Genomic DNA, 12,780 nt, shown 5'->3' on the forward strand with positions numbered 1-12,780 from the left:
CAACTCTTCAGTCTTGCAATTAACATGTATTGTATGAAGATGTTTAGTAAATTTATAATGTTTATGCTAATCTGAATAGCTTGGTGGGTTTATTTCTAAGCAGAAAAGTGGATACTACTGGTAATGACCCTAATTATAGTTTTAGAAATATGAGAAATTGAATTAGTTATGTTAACAACTTTTAGAGTTAAAAAACAGATTTGTTTTCTCATTATTTTTATTATAGCTCTTCCTAAGCAGAAAATAACAGAGGGCTATGTGAAATTGATCAATGATTCTACAAAAAAGTTCAGTGTTTTAAAATTTTAAGATGTTTACAATTTTAGTTAATATGGAAGCATCAATTTCTGTGGTTTTATTCTTTAAAATTTTTATAATACATGCTTTTAAACTAAAGGACTCAATTGAATATATATATACATATATATATATATGTATGTATATACATATATACTAATTCTTTTAGAGAATTTTATTAGATGATTGATGAAAAGTATTTTATATCTGTTTCAGTTCCCTTAAAAGATAAATTTACTACCCCCAATAGTTTAATAGAATCCAAACATTTATAACAGCATTACTATGTATTAAAAAATTTTCTAAACGTTACTGTTTTAATTTTTCTGCCTGAATTTAAGCATGGCTGAAAGCTAAAGGATATTGCTAACTGTGTATGTGTGTGAAGTTGTACATATGTGTTCATATGGAGAAAAAGTAAAATACTAAGATTTTTAAATGTTTTTTTCCTTATTCTAGTGAAATAAGGGCACAAGAAATTTTGCAATGCAACAAACTCCAACAACTTTCTACAAGAACTTCTAAAATGGCTTTTACTCAGTATGAATCATTATTCCTGATGGCTAAATAAATAAGAACTTGTAAAATGACATTTGTTTATGACAGTTGTGGTAGCCTTTTCATGGCTAAATAATACGGTTTAACTCTGAAATTGGATCTACCCATATGGCAGCATAATGCCGTGAAAAAAAATCCATATATAGATGTTAGAAGACGTCAGTCAGTGTGATCTAAAAATCCAAAAAAACTTTATGGCTTCTCTAATATAGTGCAAGTTGACGGTTTTATAGTGAAGTATTTGAAAATACCTCCCCATATTTGTTTCTTTGAAATTCAATTATTAAAAATCAATTTATTAGTTCAACTAGTATTTCTTTAGAATAATTTCTCTGTCAGTCATAATACTTAGTGACAAGTTTGACACACTGAATGATAACTTGTAGTCTCTGGCTCCACAAAACTGAGGAAGGTAGATTATTAAGTTTGTATTTTTTAAATTGAGTTTATTGGTACATTTTAGGTATACAGTACAGTTACATTAATTATTGGGATCTTGTACCTTTACATGACAGGACTTAGTTCTTATTTTTTTCCCCTTGTCCCTGCTATCCCTTCACCTCCTCCTTCCCTCCCCATTTACAAACACTTCTTTTCCATTTTTTCATTTTCTCAAATTTTGTTTCTTTTCCTTATTACCTTTCTACTACCCTTCCCACTTTCAAAGTTTTTGTTTTTAAAAAAATTAATAAATTTTATAGTAAAGAAAACAGTTTAGGGTACACATATTGCAGGTGACAAGATAAATATAAAAGATCAGAGACTAATTCCTGGAAGTGTAACCTTTCATCTGAAAAATGAAGACAGTGTAGGAGGCAGCCAGGCTGAAAGGAGGAAAAGACCATTTCAGATGAAAGGAAATCAGGTAAATAAACACTAGATGGTAAAAGCAAGTATGGACAATTTAAAGAAACAAGGTTAGTAGAATAGTGCACAATCTCAGATGAAAAAAGACAAATTAACACTTTTTAAAAACAGAACAAAACCTTAGCTGGGATGTGCTAGGTACTCATTTGGCCAGTACAACTCCATATATATAAGATAAGAGTTTAACATAGTTGATTTCAAAGGGAAGCATGATACAAGCTATAGAAGAATCACATGTTTTGAGAAGAGCCTAGGTAAAACATGTTGAAAGGAGAGGAACATTTCAGGTGAGAAATATTAAATACAATGCACAAGGGCAAATATAATTTTACTTAGAACATTTACATTTTCTACATTAAAAGAGAATCAAATAATAATTTTACTGTCTTTTCAGTAGCAATTGTCAAGAAATGTCAAATAATCAGCTGTAGTTTTAGCTTTGTAGGAAACTAGGGATGCTTATGAGGATAAGTGTGAAAATGCAAACAACTTACTTTATATAAACTTTCAGAATTTACAATTACTAGATTGCCATAACATCTACAATTTGCTTTTACTTTCACATCAGACTTTTTTTTGTTGACTATGACATGTCAACAGGTTTAGTAATTCCAGACCAATGTAAAAAAGTATAAATGAAAATTTTGGATACCAGGTTTTTTTAAATCTTTGAGGATCCACATACTTTTTTATTGATTTTCAATTACTTACCAGATATGTGAAACATTTTTCTTCAACAGAGTTTGGAACAAAATATTAAAATTTAACTAATACCTATATTTGCTTAGTTTTCATTTTGCTACAGTATAGCCATATTGCTTTTTTCAATGAGATTTTTATGCATACTACTATATTTTCAATATTTAATTCTGTTAAATAGAAGCAAGTACTGATTCTTGAATGAAATACTATATTCGTAAACTTCTTGTTACTGGAATCAAATGTGTCTCACTTGTAATATAAAAGAGGAGAAGTTTAATTTGGTGCATGTTTTCAGAATGTTCACATTTGGCTAGCTCTAAGGTAGAAAAATCATATTGGAATGAAGTAACAGAGCTACTTAATTCACAGTAGCCAGAAAGTAGAGCAAGAGAACAGAGCCAGAGAAAATGGGGCAGGGATCACATGTAGCACACAATGTCATTCCATTTTTAACTCACCCAGACACAGCAAGAATGGTATTCTAATAATCTGCTGGGTGTTTATTAATCCAATTAAGCTGACATAATATGATGAATGGTGATAAACCACCCCTTGCCAAGTGGAAAACCAGACACATTTCCTTAAACCATATCTAATATCCAAATAAGGACAATAGCAAGTTCATAATTTCACCTAACATGGTACAACTATCATGTACACAATTGGAAACATAATAATTCTCTCCTCAAAAACTGAACAGTTCTGACATTTTTCAAAAGCCCAAGCCAAAGTCTCTTCTGAGACTCAAAGCAAACTCTAAGATGTGTGCCTTTGTTAAAATGTTTTCAACAAGTCACATAAATCTAAAATATCGTGGCCAGAGTAAAAGGTTTGGCTGCCAGCAGGAACAGTAACCAGGCCTTTGTGCATCATGGCTACAATGACCTCAGAGAGCCTGGCTTGCTGAGCTTCGTGAAGTGAATCCTGGGGAACAAATTCTACAGGAGGCTATTCTTGAGCAGGCATCTCAGGGATTCTCTTATCCACTACAGGATTTATACTTTTGCACTCCTGAATTTGTGATGGGTGAGATCTTACTGATTTCTGAGATGCTTTCAAGGCATCTTTCTTCTTGTCCCTGTGGAAATTACTTGGTTTCTTTTTAGTGGTTCTAATTTCTTCAATAATTGCCCTTCCATTGGCTTCAACTTTACACATGGTTCCTTTTGGGCCAAAATTAAGTTGTAAAAATTTTTCTGTTCTGCTTTTTGCTCTTTGTTCTCATTATATACCTAGCTAAAAGTGGCCAGATGTACCCATGCCACAGCCTCAACTTGAGACTGCCTAGAAGATTTCACTGCCAAATCAATTAGTCCCTTTGATTTTTATGTTGGTCAACACAGCCTCATAACATAGGCACAATGTAGGAAAAAAATGTCAGAGTACAACATACATGGCCCTAGTCCAATTGCAAATGAACTACTTGTTTCCAACTGATATCTCCTGAGCCTTGTCTTTCTATCCCCATTCATGTCCGCATTCTAGTCTTCTTATCTCTGACCAGAGTCGTGCACCAGGCTCTGTTTACATTCTAAGCCTCCTCTAGACTGCATCCTCAAACCTTTCCAAATTTCTCGGGTAAACCAGTTCCAAATGCTTCTATAACAGACAGTCTGGTACAATCATAGCAAAGACGCCATTTCTCTGTTCTCGTTTTATTATTTAGGTTTTACATTGCTGAAAAAACACAAGATAATCACCACTTAAAGGAGGAGATAATTTCCGTTGTTCTGTTAAACTATTGCAAAGTATTTTTTATGAACATTTAACCATAATAGTTACTGCACAGATTTTATGAAGGTTTTTATTTGGGAGGAACATTGAAAAGCATTTCTGAATATCTGATATATCACACTGATTACATTTTTAATTTTAAACATAAACATCATGCTTTTATAGCTATAAAATAAATAATACCTAACAATAAATCTAACCAAGGAGATGAATGATCTCTACATTAAAAACTATAAAACACTGATGGAACAAATTGAAATAGGTACACACACACACAGAAAGCCTATATTTATGGACTAAAATAATGTTTGTTATTTCTATATTACAAAATGGATCAATAGTTTCAAAATAATATCCATCAAAATGTCAATGATACTTTTCATGTAGATAAAAGAATCTTAAAATAATAGTGCCTCAAAAATAAGCTTGAGTAATTGCACTATCTTATTTCAAAATGTACAAGAATACTATGATAATTGAAACACTTATTGTATTGGTATAAATATTGATAAGCTAGAGGAACAGAATAGAGACTTTACAAATAGGGCCATACATTGGATTATAAGCAATTTCCCACAAGATGTTGAGAACACATACTGAAGAAATAACTTTTCAATAAATAATCCTGCAATAATTGGACACCCACATTCAGGAAAATTACATTTGGATGCTTACTTGTCACAAGTTAAAAAAAAATAAACTCAAAATGCAGTAAAGGAAAGTATAAAACTTGACTGTATGATATCATTAAAAAACAGAGGAACTAATTCAGAGTACTGAAATGTTCAAGAGGTGTCTGGAAACACACTTAAAGCACAAGAAACAAAAGCAAAAGATAATCTAAAAGCTTTTGTAGAGCAAAGAAAGCAATCAATGCAGTGACAAAACAACATGCAAAATTGGAGAAAATATTTATGAACTAGATATCTGTCGAACCATTGATACAAAGAATAGAATAGGAACTAAAACAACTGAAATACTCATATATGAAACAACTAATATACTCATATTACCCAACTAAAAACTGGGCAATAGACTTAAATAAATATTTCTTTAAAAAGATAAACAACTGGTCAAGTGTGAAAAATGCTCAACATTATTAACCATGAAGAAAATGAAGGTCAAAACCACTGTGAGATATAGCCTTATTGGAGCAACAGTGGTTAATATCAAAAAGAGAAGAATCTGAGCTTGATGTGTCATGTCTACAATCCCAGACTCCCCCAACTGAGGGAGGAGAATTGAAAGTTCAAACTCAGTCTGGAAAATTCAGCAATTTAACAACACCCTAGTTCAAAAACAAATGAAAGACAAAAAACAAAACAACAACAAAAAAACAGAATGCGGGTGAAAATATACAAACAGACTACATTGAACAACTGCACACTATTGATGGGAGTGTACTTAGTACAGCCATATGAAACAAAATTGTTCTTGAAGAAATTAAAAATAGAATTGCTATATGATCCGGTACCCCTACTAAAATTCATATACCTAAAGGAAATGAAATGAGCATGTCCAACGTGGTTATAGTTTCCCATTTATTGCAGCACTGTTCACAATGTGGAAACAAGTGATGTGCCCATCAACAGTTGAGTGCATTGATAATACATGGTGCATATTGGAAATAGGATACTACCAAACATGAAACAATTGGAATCATGTCATTCGTACCCTGGATGGAACTAGAGATCACTGTGTTAAGTGAAATAAACCAGGCACTGAGCCTGGTTGAGGGTAAAATGATAGTGGTACTTCTCAGGGAAAATAATAAAAATGAATGTATGGAGAGGTTCATCAATAGGTAATGTTGGGTGAATGACTGAGACTATCAAGGAGAAATTGAACTACTACTCCACAATGCAGGAAAGGCATAATATACTTGGAGTTCAGGATATCCCTTAGGGCACTAAAGGCCAAACTGCCATAAGGACACATGAAAAGGTAAGGTGTTTATTTAGCACATACAATCCTTTGTAAGTTCATTAATTTCTCAATAAGAAAATGATGTTAAAATGAGATCTGTCAAAAGCAGTCAGAGCAGGAGTGTTCTAGCCAGAGTCCTAGAGCACCAGAACTACGTGTCTCTTTATTCCTTCAGCAAAACAGCTACTAAAAGGCTACAGTGCTCTTTAGTTCACAGCAGTTATAGCGCTTTATCAATTTATTGGGAAGGAGAGACAAAACACCTGAATGTGATCTTGGTCAAGCTTCACATGCATAGTTAAGTATGATGTCACTCTTTTTATCTTTATTAAATTTATTGGTACATATTAGGTATACAATACAGTTACATTCATCATTGAGATCTTGTACCTATACATGACTTATCAGGTTCTTATTTTTCTCCATTCACCAGCCCTCCCCTCAAAGCCTTCACCCTTCCCTGTTTACAAAGACATTGTTTCCATGTTTTTCCTTTTCACATAGTTTTGCTTTTCCATTTTTAGCTTTTCCCTAACATTTTTTACCTTTCTCCAATTTCCTCTATCTTTTAGAATTTTTTTCCTATTACACAATATCAATTATACATTTTAATCCTTGTTTATACTTTTACTTCTTCACATCAGAGAAACTATTTGGTTTTTACACAAGTATCTTATTCATTTCACTAAGAATATGTCCTAAATGTGCATCCACTTAGCTATAAATCTCTCTAGTTTCTTGTTCTTTATAGCTGACTAGTATTCCATTTTATTTAAAAAAAAACCCACATCTTCTTCATCCAGTCTCAGTCAATGGGCAATTGGGTTGTTTCCAACTTTTAGCTATTAAAAATTCTGCCTCTATAAATATGGATGAGCATATATCACTGTGGTATGATTCTTTTAAATTATTTTGAGAAGATACCCAGCAGAGGAATAGCTGGGTCAAATGGGACCTGTAATCCTAGTTCTTTGAGGTATCTCCATATTGATTTCCATAGTGGTTGCACCAGTCTGCACTCCCATCAACAATGGAGAAGGGTTCCTATCTCCACAGAACCCTGCTGGCATTTGTTATTGGTTGATTTCTTGACAGCAGCCATACTCGAGGTGGTGAGATGGAATCTCAGTGTTGTTTGAATCTGCACCTCTCACATGACCAGTGATGTTGAACACTTTTTTGTATGATTTTTTTGATGCTTTTACTTCTTTGTCAGAGAAATGTCTGTTCATTTCAGATGCCCATTTTTGAATTGGGTCTTTACATTTGGGGGGGTCTGATTTTTTTTTTAGTTATTTATATATTCTAGATAGTAGACATTTGAGACACAGATGGTAATTTTTTCCCCACATTTTGGCTTGTCTCTTAGATCTGCTTATAATTTCTCTAGAAGTGCGAAGCTTTTTTAAAAAGATGAGATCCTAATTGTTCTTTGTGGTAGTTCTTGAACTACTGAGGATTTTTTCATATAGTCTTTTTCTATGCTGAGATCTTCAAGAGTTCTACCTAACTTATCTTTCACCAAATTTAGAGTTTCTGTTTTAATATTTAGATGTTTAATCCACTTACATTTTATTTTAGTGCATGGTGAAAGATAGGCATCTAGTTTTAATCTTTGGCAAGTTGAAATCCAGTTTTTGCAACACCATTTATTAAAGAGGCTATGTTTTCTCCAATGAGAATGGTTGGCTCCTTTGTCAAAGATGAAGTAGCTGAGTATGTCTGGAGTTGTTTCTGCATCTTCTAGTCTATTCCACTGATTCTTGAGTCTATTTTTTGCCAGTAGAATGCTGTTTTTATCATACTGGCTTTGTAGTATAGTTTCAAGTTGGGGATTGTGATAACCACTGCTGTGTGTCTGTTGCCTAGCATTGCTTTTGCTATTCTAGGTCTCTTCTGGCTCCAAATGAATTTTTGGATTGTTTTCTCTAAGTCACTCTTATTTAACTGTGGCCTGTTTGGTGCCTGTCCCTGAGAGTGGAGTTGTGTCCTTGCATGTCCTCAGGTACACTCGTGTCTGCTGGGCTTTGAGTATATCAGAAGTGATACCCCAGATCCCAGACCCGCAAATATTGGTGGTATACATGATCACATTAGTGTTGCCACATCTCAGCTTGTGGCCATCTCCTCCAAATGGAATTTAAGGATTTTTACCATTAAACACAAAAAGGCACATCAAATCCATTTGCTTTCCAACATCCATAAGTACATTTCCTGGCAAACAACTTAGCCTCAGTTGTGATAATAGTTTTTCAATGTGTAACATGTAACATGTAAATACCCTGTGAGTGCTGTCAAAGACATTTTCTAAAGGTAACCTTCAAAATATTTTAGCAGGCAGACCTCAATGAGAGTGTTTTTTTGTCTCCTGGATTTTTCAAAATTGTCATCTGGGAGACAGCTTTCACTGTTGAGAGAATTCAAATCATATCCCTCTATTAGTATCTATATCATTTGTTTATTTTCTGTAACAGCACAAGCAAGTTTAATGCACCTCCAACTTGGGCAAATACGTGTGCCCAGGAGACAACACTGTCCATGTGACTCCATTATGGAGAGATTGCACCCTTCTGGGAGGATGAAAGACACATGCTCATCCTGTGCTAGGATTGTGGCCAGGGTCACCTTACCTTAAATAAAGCTCCTTTATTATCTCAAAGTCTTGTTCTGTGAGTAAGGTATGCAGACCCATCAGCTTCACTTTTAAGAGGGATCTAATGACTGTTACATTTATGTTGGGGTTAGTATTCTATCTGTCACCTTTGGGTTATCCAAACCAGTAATGAGAGTGTCAGCCCTTGGTATATGGCCCAATTACCAGTGCAAACATACAGAGGTTCATTCTCATGCATTACAAGTAGTTACACATACCCCACTGTCTGCACAAACATACAGAGGTTCCTCAACTTGCATGACAAGTAGCTACACATGGCCCAACTGTCATCATTTGTGGAGTTGTGACATGGCTATAGTCATCAGTATATCAGGCCTTAGCCAAAGGACTCTATTTTCCCTTTGTCTAGTAGCTAGGTATCATATGCTGTGCATCATGTGTCCCAGGACCTAGTCTCCTATCAGGCATCTAATCAGTATTTCCACAGTCTATTGTCTTGCAATTGTTTCACAGGCACCAGAGCAACATTCATCAACACTAACAGTTTCCCAGTCAGTGTACAGAGCAGCGTACATCTCCACTAACTGTTTCTCATTAAGATAGTACCAACTTGGGCCAGGGATTTAGCTCAGTGGCTCTTCCACTTGCCTAGCAAGTGCAAGGTCCTGAGTTCAATCCCTGGTACAAAAAAAAAATAATAATAATACCAAATTTTGGCTATAAAGCCAATGGAGTATGTTGTATTCAGCAGGATTTGGCAAGGGAAAATATTAAATGAATAACACATAAATTATGTTATTGTGTGATGATTGCCCAAAGGGTTAAATGCAAAGGAGTGCAAGAGATTAGCCACATAGTAAAAGCCAAAAGCATTCAGCTGAGGGCCTAGATCCTAGCAGCTTCCCACACAAATCCAGCTAAAGGTTTAGAGTTCAGGGTCATGTCCTCCTCAGGTTCAACCAGTGGCCTAGAGCCCACAGCAATGTCTCAGGCTTGTCCATATTGAGGGTCTACAGCCAGAATATCTATGCTCATGAGTTAAAGGATTTGTGCCACCAAGCTGAAGGATCCACACTGAAGCAATGAAGGAATGTTCATGGCAAAGATCAGAGCTCCCCTGATGAAAGCAGCAGATTTTCCCAGTGACAGTAAGGTCCCAAGCTCCTCCTTTGATGAGAACAGCTTAGTTTGCATCAGGAAAACCATCCACAGCAAGCTTCTCCTAAAAAAAATCAACAGGCCAAGATCTTCCCCTCTGGTACTTTTTATGGCTATTGGTAAAAATCATCAGGTGCATCCTCCATGCCTGGACCACTCTGATTCATTTCAGCTGGGTTTACAAGTTGACCATTAGTCAACCCACTACAATCCACCCCTGATCAACTGGATAACAAAATGGACTTCCTTAAATCATAGTCTCTAGTGGCAGATCTGTGAAAAGTTAACATATCTTGATCTCTTCATACTTACATCAATATAACAATTACATATACAAATTATCGTTGCACTCATTTTCACTATGGCTTCAAATTTTAAAACTCTTTGTGTTTCCACTTATATACACAAAATCAGTTTTACATACATCAACATACACTACATTAAATTCAGAATAGGAGCAAGCTATTAAAAATCACAATTCTAGTTTCCCATTAATTTTGACAAGAGGTGAGACAACACTAAAAGACACCCCAAGGAATCTTCTGTACCCCAAATACATTCTTCCCTTCAGGTAAAATATCTCAAGTCACTTTCCAGTGTTCTATCTCTTCTCAACAACCACATTCTCCTCTGTTGCATCCTTGCAATGCACAGCTCTACTGGAACCTCTCCTTTGGTCAAATGCTCCAAATCACCATGCTGTTTCTCTGCTCTTAATTTCTGACACAGATCTGGCCAAAAGCTCTCAGAAGTAACCATGCTACCATCCCAATGATATGCTGCATTGAATTTTTGTCTGCCACCCAAGCATTTCCACCAAGCAATGTTTTCCAAGCACAAGCAAAATGCAGACCTATGGCTTATAAAAGCACACTACCTGGTATTCATCAGTCAATGAAGCCCCCAACAGAGGTTTCCAAGTCTCATCTCTAGTGGCAGTACACTGATTGTCTGGGCTCTTACTGGAATCTGCCATATAATTTAGAGCATGCCAGGGCTGCCTCTTTGGTCAGTGTATCAAAACATTTCCAAAATGATTCCCAAGGCTTTTAAGCTTAGGCAACATCACAGCAAGTACCCACTTTATCTGTGTGGGTTCGTACCACACTTCTCTGTTACCAAATTTCTGTTAGTTTTTTTTTTTTTTTTTTTTTTTTTGCTGAGACAAAATATCCAACACCAAAAGTTTGAGAGGAAGGGGATTTTTGGCCTTTCAGTTCATAGAGGTTTCAGTCCATAATTGGCTGGCTGTGATGGCAAACAAGCATCAAAGAACAAAAACAACATGGCACACCCAAGGCAGCAAAGGTAACAAGAGAGTTAACAGTGTTTCCCTCCTCATTTTATCTTATTCAGACTACTTCGGGTGGGTAACACTTACACCCTTAAATCCTAGTACCTTGGAGCCTAGCATTCCATCATGAATCAATTTCAGCTTCACACACTCTAGATCAAGCCTATGAACACATGAGGCTTTGGTGGGGGGCAGCTAGACTCAAATCATAGCAGGGTGTTCCTCTCCACTTATTTTATCACAAACATCTACCAAACTTAATCTCATCCACATTTGCAGTTAGAGTACAAGACAGGATAGGATCGATGACTCAGAGGGCTTGCACTTGTGTGACTACACATTTTTGAGTCCTGAAAACAGCTTCCACTGCATCCATTTAGTCTCATGTTGCTACTTCTTGGGTAATCTGGAATTATGCTTATCTTTCCCTACCAGACAACACTCATGAGTTGAACATACAAGCCAGTTTTTTTGGACCCTGTCATCTGATGGGCACATTTCCGGGCCAGCAAGGCTTGTTTTAGACCATATACAGTGGCTTTTACATCTTTAAGGGAAGCAGAGGTTAACATAATATCATCAATACAGTGAACAAAGACACAGAGTATAGCTTGGTCCAGGTGGCCTGTTCCTGGGCCACCAGGCCGTAACACAGAGCTGTGCTATACATATAGCCTTGTAACAACAACTGCAAAGTTTATTGACTGCCCTTTGTGCAATGGAGGAGTCACTTTGATCAGTTCCCAGTAGTCCACAGTCATTTATCAAGTCCCATCTCACTTTCACATGTGCCATACTGGCAAATTAGAAAGGCTGTGTGCATGGTGTATCATCCAAGCTTCTTTCAACTGCAAAATGGTCTGTCTTAACTCTTTATGGCCTCTAGGCAACAATGATGATTTGTAAGTGGAATTTTTCTTTGTGTGGTATCAAACTGAGCATCAGTCAAGGGTGAAGGTTCAAGAAACACTGTTAGGTTTTCCGGTTGGTAGCCAGAAAGTTTGTTTACATTTGGTGTCAACTTACCTTCAGTGAACTGAAAGCCTGTATCTGAGGCTGGTCACCCTTGGTGAGAAGCTACGCACTTACACGGCAGGGCTTTGTACTGATGTTCAGAGCTTTCTGTCTCTAAGTCCTGGCATTACCTGTGGGTTTTCAGTGTCTCTGATTTCATCCCCACTGTGTGGGCACCAGTTTCCCAGCAATGCTGGTTTAGTCTTACCTTAATGCTTTATGTCTATGTCATAAAGCCACTCTGAGGCATCTCAGGGCCTGTCATGCTGCTGTGTCACACTAGATGTGTCATCATCCATGGCCTGGGCTTACTCATCATGCTAGACTCTGTTATCACCTAGAACTCCTAGTTCCAAGACCTGCCCAATGAGTCAGTCAAATTTAGCTCCACCAAAACCCTTCTTTAGGCCTTAGAGTGTGCTCCTCATACCAGACTTAAATACACCACTTACAGCATCCCACCTCCTTAGCTTTCTTTGTGTTTCTCATTCCCATTCCTGGGATCTTAGCTCTTGGAGCTTGTTTCAGCCCCATTTGTTGATATTGTTGCCCCTGTGCAGAAATCATTTGCTCTGGCCCACTATAGCACCCCCAGTCATGATGTCTTGCTCTTCTC

At 36.3% G+C, this 12,780-nt stretch overlaps 1 long non-coding RNA gene across 1 annotated transcript in view; it reads right to left on the reverse strand.

The window, feature by feature from the left end:
* Positions 1–12,341, reverse strand: part of LOC104871124 — a 53,751-nt gene extending 41,410 nt beyond the window's left edge. The window contains exon 1 of the long non-coding RNA XR_782755.1: positions 12,177–12,341. This is a non-coding gene — a long non-coding RNA (uncharacterized LOC104871124). The remainder of the gene's footprint in view (positions 1–12,176) is intronic.
* Positions 12,342–12,780: the final 439 nt, after the last annotated feature.

This window comes from Fukomys damarensis, unplaced genomic scaffold (genome assembly GCF_012274545.1).
Source record: "Fukomys damarensis isolate Sample0158 unplaced genomic scaffold, DMR_v1.0_HiC HiC_scaffold_38, whole genome shotgun sequence".
Lineage (NCBI taxonomy): Eukaryota > Metazoa > Chordata > Mammalia > Rodentia > Bathyergidae > Fukomys > Fukomys damarensis.